The sequence below is a fragment of the Hippocampus bargibanti genome, linkage group LG17 (assembly GCF_051943395.1).
Source record: "Hippocampus bargibanti isolate YZ-2025 linkage group LG17, ASM5194339v1, whole genome shotgun sequence".
Taxonomy (NCBI): domain Eukaryota; kingdom Metazoa; phylum Chordata; class Actinopteri; order Syngnathiformes; family Syngnathidae; genus Hippocampus; species Hippocampus bargibanti.
The window spans coordinates 7,679,315-7,702,500 of NC_142750.1; the positions used below are offsets into that span (position 1 = coordinate 7,679,315).

General features: G+C 42.2%; 1 protein-coding gene across 14 annotated transcripts in view; it reads right to left on the reverse strand.

Annotated features, from left to right (window-relative positions):
- The window catches only part of adgrl1a (adhesion G protein-coupled receptor L1a), a 253,372-nt gene that overhangs the window by 128,163 nt on the left and 102,023 nt on the right, over positions 1-23,186 (reverse strand). Inside the window, exon 10 of one of the 14 annotated variants that reach the window (XM_089018136.1) lies at positions 2,175-2,365. The exons of the other annotated variants lie outside the window; for them this stretch is intronic. The gene's annotated coding sequence lies outside the window, so the exon portion shown is untranslated. The remainder of the gene's footprint in view (positions 1-2,174; positions 2,366-23,186) is intronic. 14 annotated transcript variants of the gene reach the window in all.

Here is a 23,186-nt window from a genome sequence, read left to right on the forward strand (position 1 = left end):
CAAAACAGCCATCAATCCGTTTTGGAACTTCTTTTGGGTCATGGAAAAGGATGACTTTGAGCCAGTTTGGTCTGGTGAGTGACGTGGGTGTCAATTAAAGAGTATGTAGAGTTGGCTGTTGTGAGCACACTACCGTCACTACATACTTTTTTTGCCTCAAGTATTAGTGGTATCTACAAGTACGCAATACCTTAAAGGACAACCAACGTCTCCGGACAAGTTGTGTCCATAATTTGTAAAATGGCTTCAAATGACTTTACTCAACGTATTTTAATAAGATTCCACCGCATATAGCTATATTTTACGTTTTAAGACTCGCGCTGAATATTCAGGGAGTCTTGTTTTTGAGTTGGTGACGAGTCCGTACATGACGTCACTAAAGGAACGCCCCTGACCGAAAAAAAGACACATTGTAGCAGTCCTTCCACACATCAATGTATTTTGCTGTACTTGTTTGGTCTGAAAACCTCGTGTTGCACCCAAAATCCGCCAGAAGAGGGCGTCCAAGCTCCATGGAAGGAATTTAACAGCCTGTGGAAACAGGCTGCTTCATTCCTCACAACAGCTCGGTGGCCATTTTGTGCCTCTTTTTGGGTGAGACATTTCCCCCCAATCTTGCCTCAAAATGGCACGGAATAAATTTTTTAATCGATTGCATACATGTATGCTTTCCTCTTCAGAACTATTTGAATCATATTCATAACTGGATGTGTAACAAGAAAGCATATTCTCTGAATCTGAAGCCATTGTTTGGATTCTCCAGCAATGCAAGACGTCTTGGCGTGACGTCACGAAATGGGGGCGGGCCTTTCTGAAAATGCCCAATTCGCAGCTCAATTTTTTTGCAGTTTTTGGACACTTTAAGTCATTTTTATTGGTGTTTTGCATTTGAATAAAAATATCATACTGCTTGTTTTGGGTATTTTAGATGGGGGGTAATCAGCTATTTAATCCATAATCAAAAATTTGCATTGGCAAGTATAGGAATCATCTTTGGATGAGCAGTACTCATCGTGCTCCCTAAGAACAAAACAACTCAAAAGGTCAAAGTTGGTGTTCAAAATTGGTGATAAAGACGCCTGCTGGGATAGCCCTTCATCCAAATATTTTTTGAATGAACTTTCCAACAAGGCCAACGCTCCTTAACGGCGGCACACAGAAGAGATGGCGTTGCGAGTCGCGCAAAGCCTGTCATTAATATAATGATGACAGATTAGCGCTCCAGTGGGACGGCCGACGCTGAGCACCGTGACAGCTGGGCCCGTCGTGACATCACCTCACCAGGGACGGACGGATGGATGGGCGGGGCCACCGCATCTCGGCCTGGTTGTCATCACAAGTATGTTTAACTTTCACTTGGACACAAAAAAAATAAAAAATAAAAGTAAGAGAGAAGCTGCCTGTTCTCTTAATGCCCGGAGTACGCTGGTATTGCAGCATTGTGCTGTTTGTTATCTCGCACACAATCAATCACTCGGGCAGCAGAGCACGTGCTCACACATTCCCATCGCGCACGCACACGCAGGCACATGCGTGCACACACACTTACACACACACACCATCCTGCAGGAGTCTGGCTCTCTTACACACTGTTGGCATGGCAACCCCATTAAGAGAGCCACTCCAAACTGCAACTCTGGTGAAAATCAGCACCTCTCTCTCCTTCTCGCTCTCTGTCTGTCTGTCTGTCTGTTTGTTTCTCTCTCTCACCCTCTCTCCCTACCTCCCCCTCTTTCTCTCTCTCTCTCTAATCCCCCTTTCTGTCTCCCCCTCTCGGTTGTCTCTCTCTATCTCTCTCTCCCTCCTTCCCTCCCTCTATCTATCATCTCTCTCTCTCTCTTCTTCACCCTCTCCCTTTGCCTCTTCCTCTTTCTCCCTCCTGCTCTCTCCTTATATCTCTTACTTCATCTCCCTCTCTCTCCATCTCTCCCTCTCTCTCCTTCTCCATCTCCCCATCTCTTCCTCTACCTCCCCCCCTCTCTCTCCTTCCCTCCCTCTTCCTTCCTGCCTCCCTCCACTGACACACCTATTTCCTTCACCCATTTCTTTGTCTCCCCCCCATTACTTTCCGTTCCTCGCCGGCTGTACATTGGCGGCTCCGCTCTGCATCATCCTTGGCATAAACCCCTTCTGCCCTTGACTCTCATTACCAAGCTACCTGTACATCTTCTCACCTCTTTAGCCTTTTATCGTGCTTCTATCTCCAACTTGTGAGGACCAAACCCAGGCCCCGCTCTCTCTCTCTCAGGCTGTCGCCATCCTTCTCCCGTCATCCATTCGGCAAGATGGAGAAGCCACCTTTTCGCCGCTGTGTCTTCTTCCAATTAATGAGGAGATTTACACGAGGAATCAGTCTGAGGGCAGCCTACGGAGGACAGCTTTAATAAGGGCTCGGTACTTTTCATGCTTCCGCGTGACGAGACGCTTTGCCATTTAAGAAGATGCGAGGACAAGGGGGGGGGGGGGTACGGTAGAAGCGCTTCAAAATTTTAAACAGATGCAGTAAAAGGGCAGCTTATTGCCGATTTGAAGGTGCCTCGATGCCAATTTGAAGGTGCCTACATTGAACTGAGATACACCTTTTAAGAACTTTATTCATCAATACGGGTCAGACCACGAATGATCAAATCTTAATTTCGGGGTGTCAAACTATTTTTTTGCTGTGGATCACATTGTTGTACAGTTTCCTCCCAAGGGCCGTTATGAATTTGGGGAAACCATTACAATTTTTCATCTCCTCCACATGTTACATATAGAGCGCACATCAAATTAATGAATAGCTAATTTTCATAATTGAAATCATGAATAATGCCTGTTATTGTGGTTTATACAGGACAATTTGCAACTTTAGTGAGCATCATGGAATTTCACGAATTTCATTTGCTTTCGCGGGCCGAATAAAATAATGCGGCGGGCGAGATTTGGCCCCCGGGCCTTGATTTGACACCTTTGTCTTAATTGGTTACAATAGTTCGTCATATTCCAAATATAGAGTTTTTCATGGGATAATGATAATATGCTATGTTGGCAAAGCTAATCTGTAAACAAGCATGGCAATTTTATAAATTATGATGATATAATTTTAAAGATTCGACCTTATGAAAAAGGGACATCAAGACGGTGAAAAGAAAAAACGATTGTTCCACCGCAATGTCAACTTTGTCCATATAGATGATTATTCAGGGTCAAATTCGTTCAGCGGATTAGTTTCCGCAACCATGTCATCCGCCTAACAGTTGTGACGCTCCGAAGATCTGCAAGATTGATGACAAAGCATCAGACGTGTTTATGTAGAAAACGCATCGATGCGGGAAGCGTGTCGTCGCATGCGGCAACGGTGAGTCCGCCGCGTCCAACATCTCGTCGCCGCGAGAGATAATGAGAGACAATGAGTACAATTGTGTGACGAAATCGAGCGTTTGTGTGATTGACACAAAGGCACTGGCGTCATGTGGGAGGAAAACAGAAATGCAAAGCCTAAGCTGGAAAAAGACAGACTGTTGAGAGGACTGTGGAACACAGCGTTTATTGACCCACATTGAAGAGCGTGGGCACATCTTCGGATAGTTACACAAAAAGAAAAAAAAGGGGGGAAAAAAAACAATTTTAACTCATTCACTGCCAGACGATGTGCAAAAATGTGTCCACTCCAGTGCCAGCGTTTTTGTTTTTGCCACTCAAATACTACTTAATACTACTACTAAACAGCATGCAAATAATGTATACATTTTAAAAAAGGTAAAATTGTTCAGAAGGGGATTTTTCTTAATATGATGCTCTGCCATTGAAGGCATTTTTTTTATTGTTATTAATTAATTCACTGCCAGATGATGTGCAAAAATGTGTCCACTCCAGTGCCAGCGTTTTTGTCATTGTCACTCAAATTCCAGGACCCACAGAATATTGAGTTTTAGGAGTACATAAAAATGCAATGCAGTATAAAAACCTTATACTCTCTTCTTTCATCAGAAAACAAGTTAATTCCTAAATGATATCGGTCTGGAGTTATATTGAAATGAGGGCGGCTGTCCCAAATTCAATGCAATGCATATATATTGGTTTATATAGGTTTTTGTCATTGTCACTTGAATTCCAGAACCTACAGAATATTGAGTTACAGGACTACACAAACATTCAATACAGCGTGAGAAATCTTAGACGCTCTTCTTTCATCAGAAGAAAAGAGTTAATCCCTAAATTATAAGGGTTTGGAGTTATATGAGCTTGAAATGAGGGTTGCTGTCCAAAATACAATGAGATACATACATATTAGTTTACATAGCGCATTTACAACAGCTGAAGCTGGAACATAGCTCTGACATGGAAATAACTGTCATGATCTGGTTGGCGACCAACGGGGGGCGCTGTCGGCCCCGCCTGCACCTGCACAGGTGCTGGTCGTCCCGATCAGATTGGCGATCAGCGGGTAGCGACGTCAGCCCTGCCGGCAGCCTCGCAGGTGCTGGTCGTTAAAATCAATGACACTTAAAAGGACACCTGGCACGATAATCCGGTGCCGATTCATTGTTTGTTTGCTGCTTGGTTGCAGCATGCATTGTGTACGTGTTTGTTTAACCTTGGCGGACTTTTACACTTGGTTTTCTTTTGCTACTTTGTATTTTTTCCATTCAGATCATTTTGATGTTTTACATTTTGTTACTGCTGACCTTTATTTTAATACAATTTGTCAAACAACCTCCTGCTCCCTCCTGCCTGCTTTTTGGGATCCGAACCCGCCATCACCACCTCGCAAACCGTGACAATAACAGGAATTCTGGAAGGGGAAAAAACATTGCCAAAAGCCATGGCCAATGCTTTATTGGAACCCAAGCATAAAAAACAAAACCTGACGTAAAATATGACGTAGAGCGCCATTCCCAAATGTGTTCGAATGGCGCTCTACGTCATATTTTCAATTCCTGAATAAATTTTTGAATGGCAGTGAATGAGTTAATAATACGCATGGAGGGTGGGGGGTGCGGGGTCGGGGTGTTGGATCTTGAAGAGCCATCCAACTGATGTGCTACTAAGATGACCTCATCCTGACATTCTATGCAATAAAATGTGGACTAACGCACTGCCCGGTGTTTCCCTGCTCATTAGACCCAAAGAACCCCTCCCCTCCTTGTACTGCATTGGCACTCCTCCCATTTGCCAAAAACCCACGGCTCAACCACATCTACCCCAGTCCACTTCAAAGCCGCTTGATGAGTGAGATAACCCGGCGCGGTAGTGAAAGCTCCCAAGAGACCGCCCCACCCCCCAAAGAAATAATCAGGAGCTACAATGACCGTATGCAACGATGGCCATGCGTTAGCGGGCGGCCCGTGTGATGAGGCGAGCGTCAGGAAAGAAAGGATGGAGGTGAAGGGGGGGATGGCTCTCAATGGAAGACAAGATTGAGAGGGAAGGGGAGAGGATGAGAACAGTGGGGGGGATTTCATTAAAGGAGGGACGGATCGGGAGGAGTCAGGTTATAATGAGCGGATGAGAGCAGTGAGGGAGTTAGAAGCAGGCGTGGTGACGGGTGTGTGTGTGTGGGGGGGTGTGATGGGTCATGGGGTGTCATCTGGATGCTTATCCTGGCTTCGATCGGACACTGTGGACAAGGACTTGAACCCAGAAGGATTGTCTTTACTGCCAGCAGGAGACGCAGCCTTTCATGACAGCTGGCTGAATTCTGCCGCCCTCTGCCAAGCTATTTATTGAGAGTATAAGCAAATTTAAGTGATACATTAGTAAAACATAGTTTTCATGATTAGAATACAACACCCCAGGAACGTTGTGAGCGCGAACAGCTCCAAGCAATAAAACATTGCCTCTTCCATGAACTGTTAAATTTGTAACCTGGCTAATGAGCTCTTCCTGTGAAGGAGTTTTAAGTCGTAAATTGCTTCGGTGATAAAGGAGTATCCCAAGTTCTAAATTCTGTCCAAGGCCAGATCTCCTAGATGAAGATGACAGTTTAACTTGCTGTGTCTGTTGACCTGATTGACCCCAGGTTGTCTGTGCTTCAATTGTGCATTTGAGTCACACATGTTGACTAAGCATATAACAGCATGAAACTTTTAAATATGAAAACTTCTTATTCTCTATCACAAGCGCTAGCCAGTTGTTTACAGAAAATAATGCATTCAAATAATTGGGAGAAGCTTTTTCAAGTAACAAGACAGTTGACACACAAACACAAAGTGCATTTTGCAAGTTAAGGGTTAAGACGCTAAAATTGAATTGCTATTCATTTCCTCAACATGTACAACCCAGACAATCTAGATGTTATACAAAGTTACTCGTTGTGTGTTAGCATTAAGCTAACGGACATCAACACAAAAGCAAAGGTTTTGAAATACACATCATGTAAATTCTCTTTTCGTTTGACATCTGGCAATGCCATGAAACAGAGAAAAGGCTTTTTTTTTTTTTTTATTTCTTTCTTTATTTTTAAAAGATTTGCTCACTCACTGCCAGACTGCTCCTCGTCGCCGTGAATTGAATTCACAGTTCACTGCCACCAGACAGCCCTCGGAGCTTAAAGTTTTGCTCACAAGGCAAAATAAAAGTCATCCAAAAGTATCTCAACTTGCATCTCAAATCACCACAGTATGCACATCGCAGTTTGGTTCTTAGAATGATGTCCACATTAACTTATTCACTGCCAGACAAAGTGCAAAATCTAGTGCCAGGGTTTTTGTCATTTTCACTCCAATTCCAGGACCCCCAGAATATGGAGTTTTAGGACTACTTAAACATTCAAATCAGCGAAAACAACCTTAGACTTTCTTCTTTCATCAGAAAAAGCTGTGTCTTTGTCATGATGCTAAAAGAAATGTTACATAATTTTGTGTGTTCTGGATTTTGGATGGGAGAAAGGTGCGCATTTCTCCCCATCCAAAACAGTAGAGTTGGGCGACCACTAATTGATTGAGACTGATTGAGAAGGTGATTGCAACCACCTGGGAATGGCCAATTACCGCTGGGATCTGATTGGCCAGAAGCTCAGGTGAAGCACCTTTAAAACTAGACTGAGCCAGTCACTTCGAGGAGGGACAAAGGACAACCTGGAGAGCGGTGTTACCTGTGGTCTGCTGAAAACTGATATCAACCACAACTTCAAATAAAGAGAACTCACAATACCCTTCCTGCAGCTGAGTGAACTTTTATCCTCTTTCCACCTGCTTGCTGTCTCGCCGCACGACAGTCTTTGTGGTGTTATTATTATTTGTTATTTTTGTTTTTTTCCCAAGATGGCGGCGCGTGAACACGCAGCGGCTCCTCTCTCTCCCGGCATTTTCGTGTTTAAAGTCATGATAAGTGCCTGCCTCGCACGTTGGGTACGAGACGACAGTAATGTCATCTGTGCTGTATGTCATGCATATTAGCATAGTTGACAATAAAGCTGACTTTGTCTTTGACTTGAAAAAGAATTCCTAAATTACAGGGATTTTGAGTTAGCTGAGCTTGAAATTGGGGCGGTGCACAAAATACAATACATACGTACTGATTTACATAGCGCTTAAACACAGCTGAAGCTGTAACAAAGCGCGAACATGGACAAAATGCAAATGCTGCCCCTGTGGGAAGAGAAAAACATTGCCAGAGGTTGGACCAGCGCTTTATCGGAACCCCCCGCAAGAAAAAAACAAAACCCGAACAAATTCGGGAATGGCGCTCGACGTCACACTTTTCAATTCCCGAATAAATCTGAGTTAAAAATGAATGTGCCCCTTGACTACCCTGATTTGCGACCTCCCTCCCCCACCGCAATGGTTTGTAGGAGATATATTTATCTAATGAACACATAATGAGGGTTATTTAGTCAATTGTGCATTATAGTCATTATTTTTCAGCTTCTGTATTGAGTAATCAATGAATTAATTAATTAATTAAACGAGTTAGGGGTGAATGGATGCGGCAGATGAATGGGCTTAACTATAGAATGAATTTGAAGGGATTGCATTTGTGTGATCTGCTTGTATCATAAAAAAAACAAAACAGAAGTCACGTTTCATGTTTATTTTTCTTTCCCCACTGCAGTGGGACACCGCTTTGCGGCAGTGCCGAAAGATTGCGATCCTGTCTTGAAAGAGAGAAAATAGATGTTCTAAAATGGCGTCGGCGTGTATTAAAAGAGACCACGAAACGTACCGGAGGACGGCGGCCGAGGTTTTGCCGTATCCTAATGAGCCATCAAATAGGCTTGTTCCATTGTACCGACACACACGGGCAGGTCGCGAGCGCTCATGTTTGTTTCTTCGCCAGCGCTGGGCGGCGCTTGGCAGCGCAAATTGGGGGCTTGACAAGCGCGGCATCTGTCTCAGCAGCAGGAGCGTCCCGCCTAACCCGCCTCGCCCGCCTCGCCCCCCCGCCCACGCGTGACCCGTCCCTCTTTTGAGTCAGCGGCCTCGGGATGGGGCGCCCTCTCCTCCACCGCTGTGCGCCGCGTCCTTCCATCCCGCCCCTCACAGCATCTCAAACGCTACCGCGGCTTTCAACCCTTCCTCCCACGAGCAACAACCACTTTCTCACTGAATGGTTTTGATGTTCAAATCTCTCAATATACTGTCACTTATTCTCTCACTGCAGTATATTTTGGGTGTGTTTAAATTCTCCATACAGTGATACCTTGGCTTACGAACTTAATTGGTTCCCAGACAGAGTGTAAGGTGAAAAGTGTGTATCCCAACACAATATTTCCCATAGGAAACCATTAAAATGAGAATAATCCATTCCCAGGTCTCCATAAAACATAATTTTCTTCTTTCTAATTTTCTAAGCCTTAAAACTACATGACTTGGAGCGGCATTTGCGATTTTTTTTTTCTTGCCGGTGGGGGGAGGGGGGGGGTGCCGATAAAGCACTGGTCAGATCTCTGGCAATGTTTTTTCTTTTCCACCAGGGGGCAGCATCCGCCCTCACTTCAAGATGAAATAACTCCAGACCCATATAACGTAAGAATGTAAAACTATTTTTTTCTGATGAAAGAAGAGATTCTGAGCTTTCTTACGCTGAATTGAATATTTATGTAGTCTTAGAATTCAATATTCTGTGGGTCCTCGAATTTGATTGAAAATGACAAAAACCCTGGCACTGGAGTGGACACATTTTTGCACATCGTCTGGCAGTGAATGAGTTAATCACAAAAAAGTGGCAAACACGACTCGACAATATTTATATGACTGTTGTGATTGTATTCGTCAATGATGACCAAATTGTTTTTTTTTCCATGACAAGATACAGATGAGCTAAACATCGTGTTTTCCAGATGAGACTGGATGAAACTGTGAGACCTTCGAAACATCTGACATATTTTCCCATAATTCCGATTAAAAAAAAAAAACGTCTGGTGGAAAGACGCTTTGATCCTCTCATCTTTCATCTAGAACTGCTTCATGTGACAAAGAGGGTACAGAAAGCGGCTAAGAATGAATGACTCTCTGTGTCTTTGTGTTGTCATATTGTCTTTGTGTTGTCATATTATTTATTTAGTTTTGATTTCAAAACATCGCCGCGCGAGCGGCTGCCTTTCCAGCAGCTCATGTATTTTGTTTTTCTACTTTCATTCCTTTCGTCACTTTGCTGCTGTGAAATGTAAATTTCTCCACTGCGAGACTAATAAAGACAAATCCATCCATCCATCCATAAATAATACAAAGTAGTTATTAATCAACACATTGAAATAAACCAAAGTAAGTAAGGCACTATTAAAGGGGGCATGGTAGCATGTTGCGATTTTTCCACATTCATTTTAATCAGAGTATTGATCAGGTGCGCGTATATACAGTAAAACGCCAATGGCAATAGCTGCGACTCATTAGGACATCATTCAAATGGAGAAGTGGACAGCGAGACCAAGGCATCGCCACAAGCTTCAAAACTTAACTTGTATACACACACACACACACACACACACACACACACACACACACACACACACACACATGTGCGTGCACATACACACACCACATTCATTTCAACAGCGGCACAGCGACTCTTTGGGTGTCGATTCATAAACATCAATTCATGCTTCAGCAGCTCTTATTTGTTTCTGTTTACTCATTCGTTCATTTTCGCGATTCCACTCCCCAAAAAATGGATTTTGTCAATGGATGCTACAGCTTCGTGTTTCCTTTCAACATTTAGCTTGTAGCAGACGTGCATATTCCACCACGGAATCCCTGATCCACTGGTGAAAAGGCCGTTTTGAAATAATGTATTTTTTTGTGTCTTTGAGTCTTTTGTGTTGTGTATTTGTTTTTTAGTTTTTTTTTGTTGCTTCAAGATAGCACCGCAAGACTGACTGCCTTTACAGTCGGTCCTGTATTTTGATTTTCTACTTTATCCTTTCCTTTCCTCTTACTTTGCTGCTGAGAAATTTCTCCACTGCGAGACTAACAAAGGTAAATCCAATCCCCTATGTTTTTTTTTTATGGACGGCTTCACATTTGCCTAATTTTTGTTTTTGAGCCATAACGATTGGGTTGATGCAATACAGCTACATATATCAATACGCTTTTCTTGATACTTGCACTGTGTAGAGTTTTTTTATGAAACAGTTTTGCACATTTACAGTATACAGTTAACATTTTTATTTTACTATGCTTGGAATATCTTGTTTTCTATCCTTTCACCCCCACCCCACCCCCTTTCAAATCGCTGCTGTGGACTGCACAGTTCCCCATTGTGGGACGAATAAAGGTTTTCTGATTGCGACTTTGCTTTTTAAGGGTAGCGATATTTGTTACAATTGACATTACTGCTAATATTTAATGATGAAAACGGAATCAAAATCATATTTGACATTTTTTTGTGTTCACCCGAATGGCGAAACATTTATTTTGGACTTATTTACTTATTTTACAATGTTTGCGTTTCTCGTACAAACTTTCTTGTATGCCGTACACATCTAAAAAAGAGGGGAAAAATCGTCCAGAATACGGCCGGTTGACAGGTAAGAATAACCGACCCATCTGCTATTGTAATGGCATCGAGCGTGTCGGCATTGTGGCTGTGACATATCGCATTCGGATCGCTGATTGCAAGTGAAAGACAAAAAAAAACTGTGGTGCGATTAAATTACAGAGATTTAGCAAGAGCTGACTGGTGAAAGCGGTGGCGTGGTGCGTAGCATGGCGGCGTCTGGGAGGTAGACAGGCTTGAGAACGTCAACAATGGCGGAAAATTAAATTCCATTTCAGGCTAATCCCGTTGCCCGGGATCTCCACTGAAGGAGTCTGGCTATTTTCGCGACCCAAATCGGTCTTGGATTGTCCTGTCTCGCCAACTGATGGCCAAAGTGCGAAAAATTGAGTTTGATCACCGAAAAGGTGTGACCGTCCCAACAATCCCGCCGCATTCGAGGGGTGGGAACGGGACAAGCGTTTGTCGGCGGGAGAGCGAGAAGAGTGTGTGCGTTAATGCTACGCTAATTCTCTTGACATTTTACACTAGCGCTGCCATCACACTCATACAAGGTGACAGAGGGGGGTTTGAGGGGAGGTGGCATTTGATTAGGAAGCACAATAGCTTTTATTCGAGGACGCCCCGCTTGCAATGCCTCGTATTTGCCGTGACACTCATGTTTGCGTTGAATATGGATCAGCGAATTGTCTGAATTGTCTCGCTGCTCTCTAAGAAATAAGAACTCGGGCCGGCGTCGCTCCGCTGCGACGTCGGCGCAACGGGGGTAAACAACTGGTGACATGAAAAATGAAACGGCTCCCGCTGATTTATAGTACGGCGAGTTTCAATCAAGCGGCCGCGCGGGTTCAACGCCACGATATTGACCTAAGCGTCACCTGACCTTGACAACGTGATGGAACGCAACAATGGGTGCTCGTTAGGGGATTGATTCGCAGGTCCGGGATGTAATTGTCAGGATTGACAATGGGGAAAATATGAAGTCAATTCATCTATGGTGCCACTTTACGATACAATACAATTGTTCGTTTTAGAGTGGCCTTTTATTGTGGGCAGTCGAAGGCACTTCTGTGCAATCAGCATCTTTGAAATCCAAGATGGCGCCCGAGTAGACAGTGTGTTTTCTTTTGTCACCGAGTTGTTGTGCGTCATGTGGAATGGATACGGATTGTTTTTCAGCATTTTTGGCCACGACATTCATCAAAGAGGAGACTGTGCTGAGCGGTTTTGCCTTTTCGGCAGCACGAATATGCCAGCACTGTTTTTGATTTGGGAGGAATGTCGGTGCCATTTGACTGGTCGACTCTGGGGCGATTGTGCTATGTTGCGGCTGTAATGGGCAGCATTTTCACTGCCCCGTGGCTTGAGGAGCCCGCGTATGTGGAACTGTCGCGGCTTGGAATTGAAGCGGGTTTACGTGGCACAGGAGATGTGAGACAATCTCTTTTCGCCAATGGATGCTACAGCTTTGTGTTTACTTTCAATAATTTGCTTGTAGTAGACATGCACATTTTACCATAACGTCCCTGATCCATTGGTGTAAATGATTCTTTGATCAGCTCCTCTTTCATCTCGAACGGTTTCAGACAAGAAAGTGCTTAAGATTGAATGACTGTCCGTGTATTTTGTGTTGTATCACATTGTTTGTTATTTAGTTTTTTGTTGTTTTTGTTTTGACTTCAAGATAGCATCCTTTACAACAGTATTTTCACCTGTATTTTTTTACTACTTCTTCCTTTCCTTTCCTCTTACTTTCATCACTTTGCTGCTGCGAAATGTAAATGTCTCCACTGCGAGACTAATAAAGGTGAATCCAATCTAATCCAATAGCGTCTATGCAACATTCTGGACCCTATCCCAGTTGTATTTGGACAGTAGGCGAAGGACACCCTGAACCAGATGTCAGAAAATCACAGGGTAAACATCCATCCGTGCTCAGAATAGTCCCTCGGGACAATTTTGAGTGTTCACTCAGCGTGCCGTGCATGTTTTTGGAATGTGGGAGGAAATTAGAGTACAGGGAGAAAACCCACACAGGCACGAGGAGAACATGCAAACCCCACACAAGATCTTTTCTTAACGTCAACATAGGTGAATGCACAAGTCCAAATAGTTTCCATCACTTAAAATTATTACTTTGAAAATTTCCGATCTATACTTTAAAAGGTACGGATATTCAACAATCATTACGCATCTTTTATCACACGTCAATTCCAGGTTTTTTCTAGAAATTGAAAATATCCTTTTTCTTTTAACAAAGTCTGACTAAAGTTCTGTTTGTGCTTTAATGCTAAATTGGCTCCGCGTTGGCTGTGCGTGTCGACTTCTGAGCGCTAGCCCAAAGCAAACAACAATAAAGAGTTGATACCGGCTTCTTCAGGGTTTAATATACAACATTTTAAAAATGCAAGACGTCATTTTGGGTGTCTAGGCGAGGCACAAACAGAGCGAGGAGAAAACAAAAAGCAGATGAAACAAATTGCCCGGAATTATAGAGAAGATGAAATGGGGGGCTTCGATGCGGCAACAATTATGTGGCGGCAAGAATGCACAGAAAGTCTCTCTCCCCTGGGCCTATCGAAAATGATGTTGGCGCGCTAGCGGACTGACACATGGAGATAGATGCGCAAACACCCGCCACATACACCTCTCTCACACTCGCTGCCATTTGCATTCATTTCACATCCGAGTCGACGAAACACACGTCCAATTTTGCAGTCTACGCACGTCCGGCCGCGGTGGCACTCAAATTCACGCGGACCGGATTGGCCAGGGGGTCGACACGGTTAAAGCAGACACGTTCTGTCAACACATCCGTCTCTAACCCCGATTACTTGCTCACTTGGACTGGCTTGGCGTGCTCTTACTTTGCCGCTAACTTAGGTGGCGGTCAGCATGCGGATTCGGGATGAACAATTTTGAAAAAAAGCATGCGGCTTGGAACCACACTGATTAAAAATAAATCAATTGTATTTTTTTAATTAATTTATTTCAAACCCCCCAACCCCAAATATATATTTAAACATAAATACATAGAAACTACAGGTTAACATTGAAGATACATTCTCTATGAAAAGCTGTATTGAAAAAAGCAAAAATATTAAAATAAAAACGAATAAATACATACATAAATACACAAACACAAAACAAATACGTAAATGAATTAATTAATAAATAAATGGATACATAAATGAATAAACAACCAAGTGGACAAACAAATGAACAGACAAAAAAATAAACACACAAAAATAAATACATATATTAATAAATAAATCAATTGCTAGAGCGATAGAGAAATAGAGAGATAGAGAGATAGAAAGATAGCTAGACAGCTGGTATCCAACTAGCTAGCTAGCAAGATAGAATATGATACATCTTGTTTTTACGGGATTTATACCCGCTGTCTTGAGACGCTCTCTCTCCCCCCAAGCTTGCGCTCGTTCACCTGGTAGAACAAACAAATTAGAAGGAAAGAGGGAAGGAACACGGTAGCTGTTAGCCAGGGAGAGAAGACAAAGGTCGTAAATGTGTCACGGACCCTCCCGTTTCTTGGCTCGCCAATTCGGGCCCTCCGCAGGAGATCATCTCCGGCTGATGGCCTCATGAGACAGATGGGCGGATGATGGATCTGACGTGATAGACAGCGGGGTGATGGATGGATGGATGCTTTGGCTGATAGGGGATTAATGCGGCGATGGGGGCCACGGCGGCACACTGGATAGCTTAACGATAGATAAAGCCGGACGAGCAAATAAACAAGAGAGTGCTAAGCCAGGCGTTGCGCCGCCCACTTGATGGACAGAAAATCAAAGCCAGGCAAAGGAACCACAGAGAGGGGCAATCGTGGACCCGTTTTAAATTGGCGTTATGCGGTTGAAGGGGGATGAAAACCGAACGCGAGGAGGTGGAGGCGGACCACCGCGGTGCAGCCATGTCTTGGCGTGGGGTCAGCGATTGCGCACATCTGTCCATCCGGCCTCAAGGCTGGATATATTGGACACGAAAAAGAGGCGCTTTGCGATATGACGCCCCAGGCGACAGCCAGGACCGGCGATGCTCAAGAGTGAGATTGGGCGAAGCGGTAAATTGGCAGTCGCGGGACGCGATGAGATGACGGGGCAGTCGAGGATTGAAGGAAGATGGCGGCCACGATGGCCATATTCAATTCCGCTTCCCCTCGCTTGTGGCACAGCGTCGCGTCGGCCGTAAACAAAAGCTTTCGCTCCGCTCTTTATGTTGATGCCGTTCTACCAAATGGCCAGATGAAAAGCGGCCCGTTGTAATGCAAGCCAGGAAGAATAGAAGCAGGGAGGACGAGCCCGGTGAGAGTTCATCTGAAAATAGGGAGCAAGCCGCCCATCCTTGTGCTATTATCGAGCGCTAAACTTTGCCGGGTTCATCGTTTCAGGGGGTCCCCTGGGGCCTCTGGCATCGATCCGCTGTGCTCAGAATGCACTCCGGTGTCACCTATTTAAGCACAGCAAGCTGCCAGCCAGCACAGAGGAGCCTTTATTTATCAGTCCTCTGATTTTGGCCTGCACGGATGACAACCTGATTATCACTTAAAGGAGCTTTCGAAATCTTTTCTTGGATGGAGTCTGTATGAAGAGACAGACCGTAAGGGTTAGGGAGATGAGGCGAGGTGAGGGTCTGTGTCATCCTTTGAGGAGGCTTAACGAAGGGATGGACTGGATGAGAAGTGTGTGACGAAAAGAAAAGAAGAGGATATACAATAGCGGAGAAACTGAGAATCATGTGGGGGTAGTGGGGAGCTCATTTTGAGATCATCATTTCCTGTGATGATTCTATATATACAGTAAAGTCTCGTTATATAGATATACTCTGGAGTCAGAAAAAAATATCGATATAATCGGACTATCGATATATCCGATCCTGCGCCGAACTGCATTAAAAGGGGGCAATCAATGAGGAATCTTTGATATGGCAGGAATTTTCTCCTTGAGTTCATGGATTGCGTATCTAGCATGCTTTTGCACTATAGTGAAGTGAAAACTAAACGTATGCATTAAATAAAAACGTCATATATATACAGTGTATATATATATATATATACACTGTATATACTGTATATATACAGTGTATATACAGTATATATACACTGTATATATAGTGTATATACTGTATATACAGTGTATATACTGTGTATATATACTGTATATACACAGTATATACACTGTATATATACAGTGTATATACAGTATATACACTGTATATATACACACATACATATATACATACATATATATATATATATATATATATATATATATATATATATGTATATATATGGGTATATATACTGTATATATACAGTATATACACTGTATATACGGGTATATATACTGTATATACACTGTGTATATACAGTATATACACACATATATATATACAGTATATATACTGTATATACACTGTGTATATACAGTATATACACTGTATATACACACATGTATATACAGTATATACACACATATATATATATACAGTATATACACTGTGTATATATATATACAGTATATACACTGTGTATATATATATACAGTATATACACTGTGTATATATATATATATATATATATATAGTATATCTGTATATATAAAATGTCTGTTCATATCGTCTATCTATATGAGAGATTCTCACCTGCGGAGCCACTACTCGCTCCCACACCTTCGCACGAGCGAGCGGCGTATTGTCTAAAACCTGGCAGCTTTAAAAGAGCTCAATATCGAGTTTCATCAGAGGTCATTTATATTTCCATCCACATCATGGCGAGTGCAGAGGTGGAGTGTAGGACAAGTGCACGGCCCACCGTGTAAACACACGCACTTTTGAAGACCCGGCGAGCCAACACGCGTCACATTCATTCTATGAAATGGAAATGGCCGTTGAGGCAAACGTGTATGAATGTGGGCTGAAGTAGCCGCAATTATTCCGTCGCGCTTGTGAGGGCAGAACAAATTGTTTTTGGATGAAAAGGAACATAAGAGGGTGGGAGTGCATGTTTATGGAAAGAACATCTCAAATATACACCTTCTCATGGAACGATATACGCCTTGGAGAACCAAACAGATGATTTGTATGAATTTTCAAAACTTTTCAAAACCCGTTTCCTGGGAACATATAAAAAAACTATAGTTCGACGTAACTCGATTGAGTACCTGCAGCTGCCGTCGACAAATATGATTTGTTCCATACCAAACATCGGGTGATTTATTTATTTATTTTCCCTCCACTTCAACAATGGATCGGGGGGGGGGGGGGGGAATTTTTCGTCAATGGTTTTGTTGTGATAATGATTTTTACGGGACCCGTGAAGGCGAACGCTGTCAGACGAACGGCGAATGGGAACATGAAAGCGCAACAAAACGCGCGGCGGGCTTTGTTTGCGATGACACCTCGAGAAGAAGCGACTGGAAGACAAAGATCGATTTGAAGGTTATGCAAATTACTTTTCTAATTTCTAGCGCGCTAATCTTGTTAGCATGCAGCTGCAGTTGAAGCGTCGCCCGAAGCTAATTGTGTTACCTGAACGGCACCTCGCTTTGTAAGACGCATTGAACTCATTCACTGTCAGACATGCAAAAATAAATTAGTAATAATAATAACAATAATAATACATTTCATTTACTATATTACTATTTCTTACTAATATTACTATTTCAAAATTCTCAAGGACACTTGTGTCCACTGAAGTGTCTGGGTTTTTGTCATTGTCACTTGAATTCCAAGACCCACAGAATATTGAGTTTTAGGACTACATAAACATTCAGTACAGTGTTAGAAACCTTAAACCATCTTCTTTCATTCAAAAAAAAGAGTTAATTCACAAATATGCATTTGGAGTTATATGAGAATGAAATGAGGGCAGATGTCCAAAATACAATGCAATACATACATATTGGTTTATATGGCACTTTAACAACAGCTGATGCTGGAAAGAAGCGCTAACATGGAAAGAAGGGAAATGCTGCCCCCTTGTATAAAATAACAAAACATTGCCAGAGGCCATGGCCAGCGCTTTATCGGCACCCAAGCATGAAAAAAAAAATACATTCGGGAATGGCGCTGTACGTCATATTTTCAATTCCCAAATCAATTTGTGAATGGCAGTGAATGAGTTAAACAAGAAGTGACAATGCTTCAAATGCGCTGAAAGTGACTTTTTTCTTGAAGCGAGCCATTAAGAAGCATCCGCAATCTGTGATGGGTGCTTTACGCTATTAAAGACTCCACTGAAAACCACACTCAGTCCCACATGGGGTGTAAGGATTTCTTTCTTTACACATTATGTAATTCAATCTTCCTGTACGGTATATTCCATCTGAGATTTTTAAGAAGTAGGAATCCTACGCAAAGAAAACTTTAGAGCACAGGTATTCCGCTCAAGGCCGTTCGCGTCTTTGTATCTGCTTTCCACAAGTTTGACTTGAAACTAACTCGCCATTATAAAAAAAAAAAACAACTTCATATTCATAGTTGAGGGCAATTAAGTATTATTATTTCCATAGCAAGTATTTGATTTCCCACACAGAACGAGATTCGGGAAAGAGACACAATCAGCTCTGCCTCTGGCTACCCAACTTCAGTGGATCGCGACATGCTGATGGCAGGAGATCAAAATGTTCACATTATTTTCCCCCATAAGCATTACATGATTGAGAATGTCACTGCAGCATGAAAAAATAAAATAAAAGCGCAAATGTAACTTTTAGAGGCAATTGAATAATATTATTACATGAGGATTTGCATTCTTTATTTTGTAAGTCAAACTGTTAAATATATATTTTCCTAAAATGAAAAAAAATAAGCAGTTGCTGCCCCTACTTGAACAAAAAAAATATTCCAATAATGTTTCTTTTTTTTCCAGGGCTGACATTGATAAAGATTCCCATATTTTCCAGCGTATTAGGCGCCCCGGAGTGTAAGGCGCACCCCCGTTGAATGGTGTATTTTCAAACATTTTCTGTGTATAAGGCACAACGGACTATAAGGCGCACCTTCAATGAATGAAAACAGTTTTCCAAATATAATATACAAAATGTTTTCCAAATATAAGGCACAGCACATTATAAGGTGCTACAGTAGAGGCTGGGGTTACACATTACTTCTTCTACGGGGGGGGGGGGGGGTGAATGGAGACAGTCGCTGCTGACAGTTGTTGCGAGACCTGTTGGAGCTCAATATTACTTCACATATAAGGCGTACCTGCGATTAAGGCGCAGGGTCATCTTTTGAAGAAAATGAAGGCTTTTGGGTGTGCCTTAAACACCGGAAAATACGGTACATAAAGTCCTTTTTATTTTTATTATTATTATTATTATAGTAGTAGTAGTAGTAGTAGTAGTAGTAGTATTATTAAGAGGAACGCGCAGGGTTATCTTTTGAAAAAAAATTAAGTCTTTTAGGTGCGCCTTATACACCGGCGAATACGGTAATGGTCATCAAGGTAAGCGGTTTGCAGTCGTTACTCATTTTCAGGAAATGAAAAAAAAACATTGATTTTGACAAAATTTTCAAAAAGTAAACTCCAACTGTGAACTTTGTTTACATCTTTGTCAACAAATGTGTATTGGACTACTTTTTACACTTGCAAAAGTTAATTTTTTTTCTAATTCCAGAACCTAACAACAAGGTTTAGAAATTATTATTATAATTATATATACGTATAATTATAATATAATAATATATATATCGATGATAAGGTTTCTTCAGCCGTTCTGTACAAAAAGTTTACAGATGACGGCTGAAGAAACCTTCTCATCGATGGACCACTCCTGTAGACTGAGCTTACACAGCTGTATAAGTTTAGCAAAATACAGAAGCTGCTGTAAAGGCAGTCACTTAAGCGGCGCCATCTTGAAGTCAAAAGAACAAAATCCTAAATAAATAATATCACAACACAAAGACAATATGACACATTATATGCCATATATATTATATTTGTCATATAATATTATATTAGGTGGTTTATTATTAGTCTGGATTGATTGGCAGACATTCCAGAAACAACTGTTTGTGGAAGGGATTTTTTTTTCCTCAAAAATATCCCCTTTAAAGACATCACTCCCCCACTCCGTGCCATTTTAGATTAATTCCAGTGACAGTCGGTGCACTAAAATAGCCTCATTGCTAATCAGATCTACACAAGATGATCAGAAATAGCTCAGTAAAATGCAGAAAATCACTGACAGTTGAGATTGCTCTGCTATATCCATAGGCCTCGGTTTCACGCGCAAGACGGGGAGCCAGACTGGTGAAGTCTCTCCTTTTAAAATTGGTAATGAGTCTAAACAAACACCTCCAAACAAATGTTCCCCATCAGCAGGCGGTTGAATCTGATGAGACAGCTGTCAGAAAGCATCATCCGTCCATAGTTAGTTCTAATTAGGGCGCTCCTTTCCCCTCCTTTGACAGGTACTGCTCAATCGCCACGTCGGTGCACAGCACCGCCGCGCTTCTTCTCGCTACGTCGGGGCCCCACCGCTGTTACACAATGACACCTCTCACCGTGCGCACAAGCGGGCGTGAGCCCTCACACTGTGCATGAACGCCTGGTTATTTCGCAAAATAAATGAGAAAACCTCATCATTAAGGGTTTCGCCCATTTCCTACATTTGGCAGATACCGCGAAGCATGCTGATAGGAAGAACAAACATGTTCTCCTTGGAGTGTAATTACGTGGGTAAAAAAAAAAACGTGCTGTCATTGATTATTTTGGAATTTTTAACAGCGTTTAAAAAATAGAGAGAAAGATGGAAAAAAGAAAACTAACTTTTTAACTTTCTAAGGTAACTTGAGCTGACAATTATTTATGAACGGAAATATGGTTTGACAGTAGGTAGCTTGAAAAAAATAGAGACTTTGGAGAAAATAGAAATAATAAAAGTAAGATTTTTTTTCTCAAGTATTAAGTTGCACAAGTTGGGTAATTTTTCAAAAAGTGAAGCTGACGGAATGAGAAATAGCCCTTGAGGGGAGGTATGTTAGCTTGATGTAAAATTTAAGACGATTTAAAAACATGCTAAGCAAACTCGCACGACTCATGACAATGAATCCGGTTTCAACAGAAATTGAACGGCAGCAGAGATGCGGTGACTTGATAAAAACAACTTGATAAAAATAACTTCATGCTAATGCTAACAATTAGCTAACTCGTAAGTACGCTAAGCTAACTGGCTAACTAGCATTAGCAAGGCGTTTTTTCAGTCCAAAACACAGACATTTTGAGTTCTGTATTGGCAAAATGTATCTAAAAAACGCATAGGCCACACAAGCTGTGTCTCATATAAAATTCAGACACACACAACACCTACTTAACCCTAAAAGCCTTGGCGACATTGGTTTGTACACAGCGAATTAATCAAGAAATGGACAAATAGCTATATAAATACTGCGGATAACCAGATCGATAGCGTACACTCAATTCATTTCGGAGTTTAGAGACGTGCGGCACAGTTCCCGTTGCACACTGATTAAACTGGCACCGCATTAATTCACCCAATCAATAGCATTTTCTAATAAATCAAGTAGCGTGGACGAGTACGGCCAAGTGGTCAGCGAGAAGACATTAGCATTCCTCTCGCTTCGGCTGCCGAAGGAACGGCACACTTGTTTTTGTCATTTGGGGATGAAAGGCAACCACGCAATTAAACAATAAGCGAGGCGCACCGCATAATAAGAAATGTGCCACTGTCAATCGGCCATGTTGGGGGTGCGTAAATGAACAATACACGTCTTGTACTGTATCATTTTTTTTCAATGACTTTCTCCTATTTCCTATTTTGGGAGCTGCATTGTTGTCATTATAAACTATTGTGAGGCGAATGGACTTTTCCAATCTTTGGCGAAGCTAAAAAAAATGGCCTGGGTGAGCTTGACTGGTATTTTTGTTTGTGGCCTAGCCCCAAAATCTCATTTAACTCATTCACTGGCAGACGATTGGCAAAAATATGTCCACTGCGGTGCCAGGGTTGTCATTGTTAATCGAATTACAAGACCCACAGAATATTGAGTTTTAGGACTACATAAACAGTCAAGGCAGTGTCAGAAAAAATGAGTAATTCCTAAATTATATGGGTCTGGAGTATATGAACTTGAAATGAGGGCAGCTGTCCGAAATACAATGAAATACATATACAGTGTATTGGTTTATATTGTTTTTGTCATTGTCACTTGAATTCCAGGACCCACAGAATATTGAGTTTTAGGACTACATCAACATTCAATGCAGCGTAAGAAACCTTAGATTATCTTCTTTCATCAGAAAAAAATGAGTAATTCCTAAATTAAATGGGTCTGGAGTATATGAGCTTGAAATGAGGGCAGCTGTTCAAAATACATACAATGAAATACATATACTGTATATTGGTTGATATAGGTTTTTGTCATTGTCACTTAAATTCCAAGATCCACAGAATATTGAGTTTTAGGACTACATAAACATTCATTGCAGCGTAAGAAACCTTACAATCTCTCTATATGGGTCTGTAGTTATATGAGCTTGAAATGAGGGCGGCTGTCCAAAATACAATGCAATACATACGCATTGGTTTGTCGCGCTTTAACAACAGCTGAAGCTGGAACAAATCACCAACATGGGAAAAAAAGGGAAATGGTAAGGAAAAAAAAAACATTGCCAGAGGCCATGGCCAGCGCTTTATCAGCACCCAAGCATGAAAAAACAAAACCCGTACAAATTCGGGAATGGCGCTCTACGTCATATTTTTAATACTCGAATAAATTTGTGAATGGCAGCGAATGAGTTCATGAAAATGGATGGACGGATATCCCTGAGAATTGAATTAAGAAGATTAAGCCGATGTATTTATCATGCAGTCGTCCTGCACACAAAGTGGACATATGGGCGGGAAAGTCGCATTGAAACAGCGCAGAGCGACATATGTCCACGCAGATTGTAAAGAGGCAGTCGAGAGGCTTTTCGACACAATTTGAGCATGGTGGTCAACAAGAGATGAACGCACGATACAGAGAGTGAGGCTTGTGTTTTCGTCACGTTGTTAGAAGGGGCTGGGGGTTGGTGGTGGGGTGATGGGGTACAGAGGGCGCCAGGAGCCAACCATCGGCGGCCAAAGGGCAGTCTCAGGTGAGGTTTGCATCCTTCCAAGGTAATTATAATCTTTAATTAATCCACCCTGGATGTGCTCTCCTGCTTATAGAGCTCACTTTCCATCACGTGGCCTTTTCTGGTCCTCTGGTCTTTCTATTTCCCCCAGCACACATGCATGCAT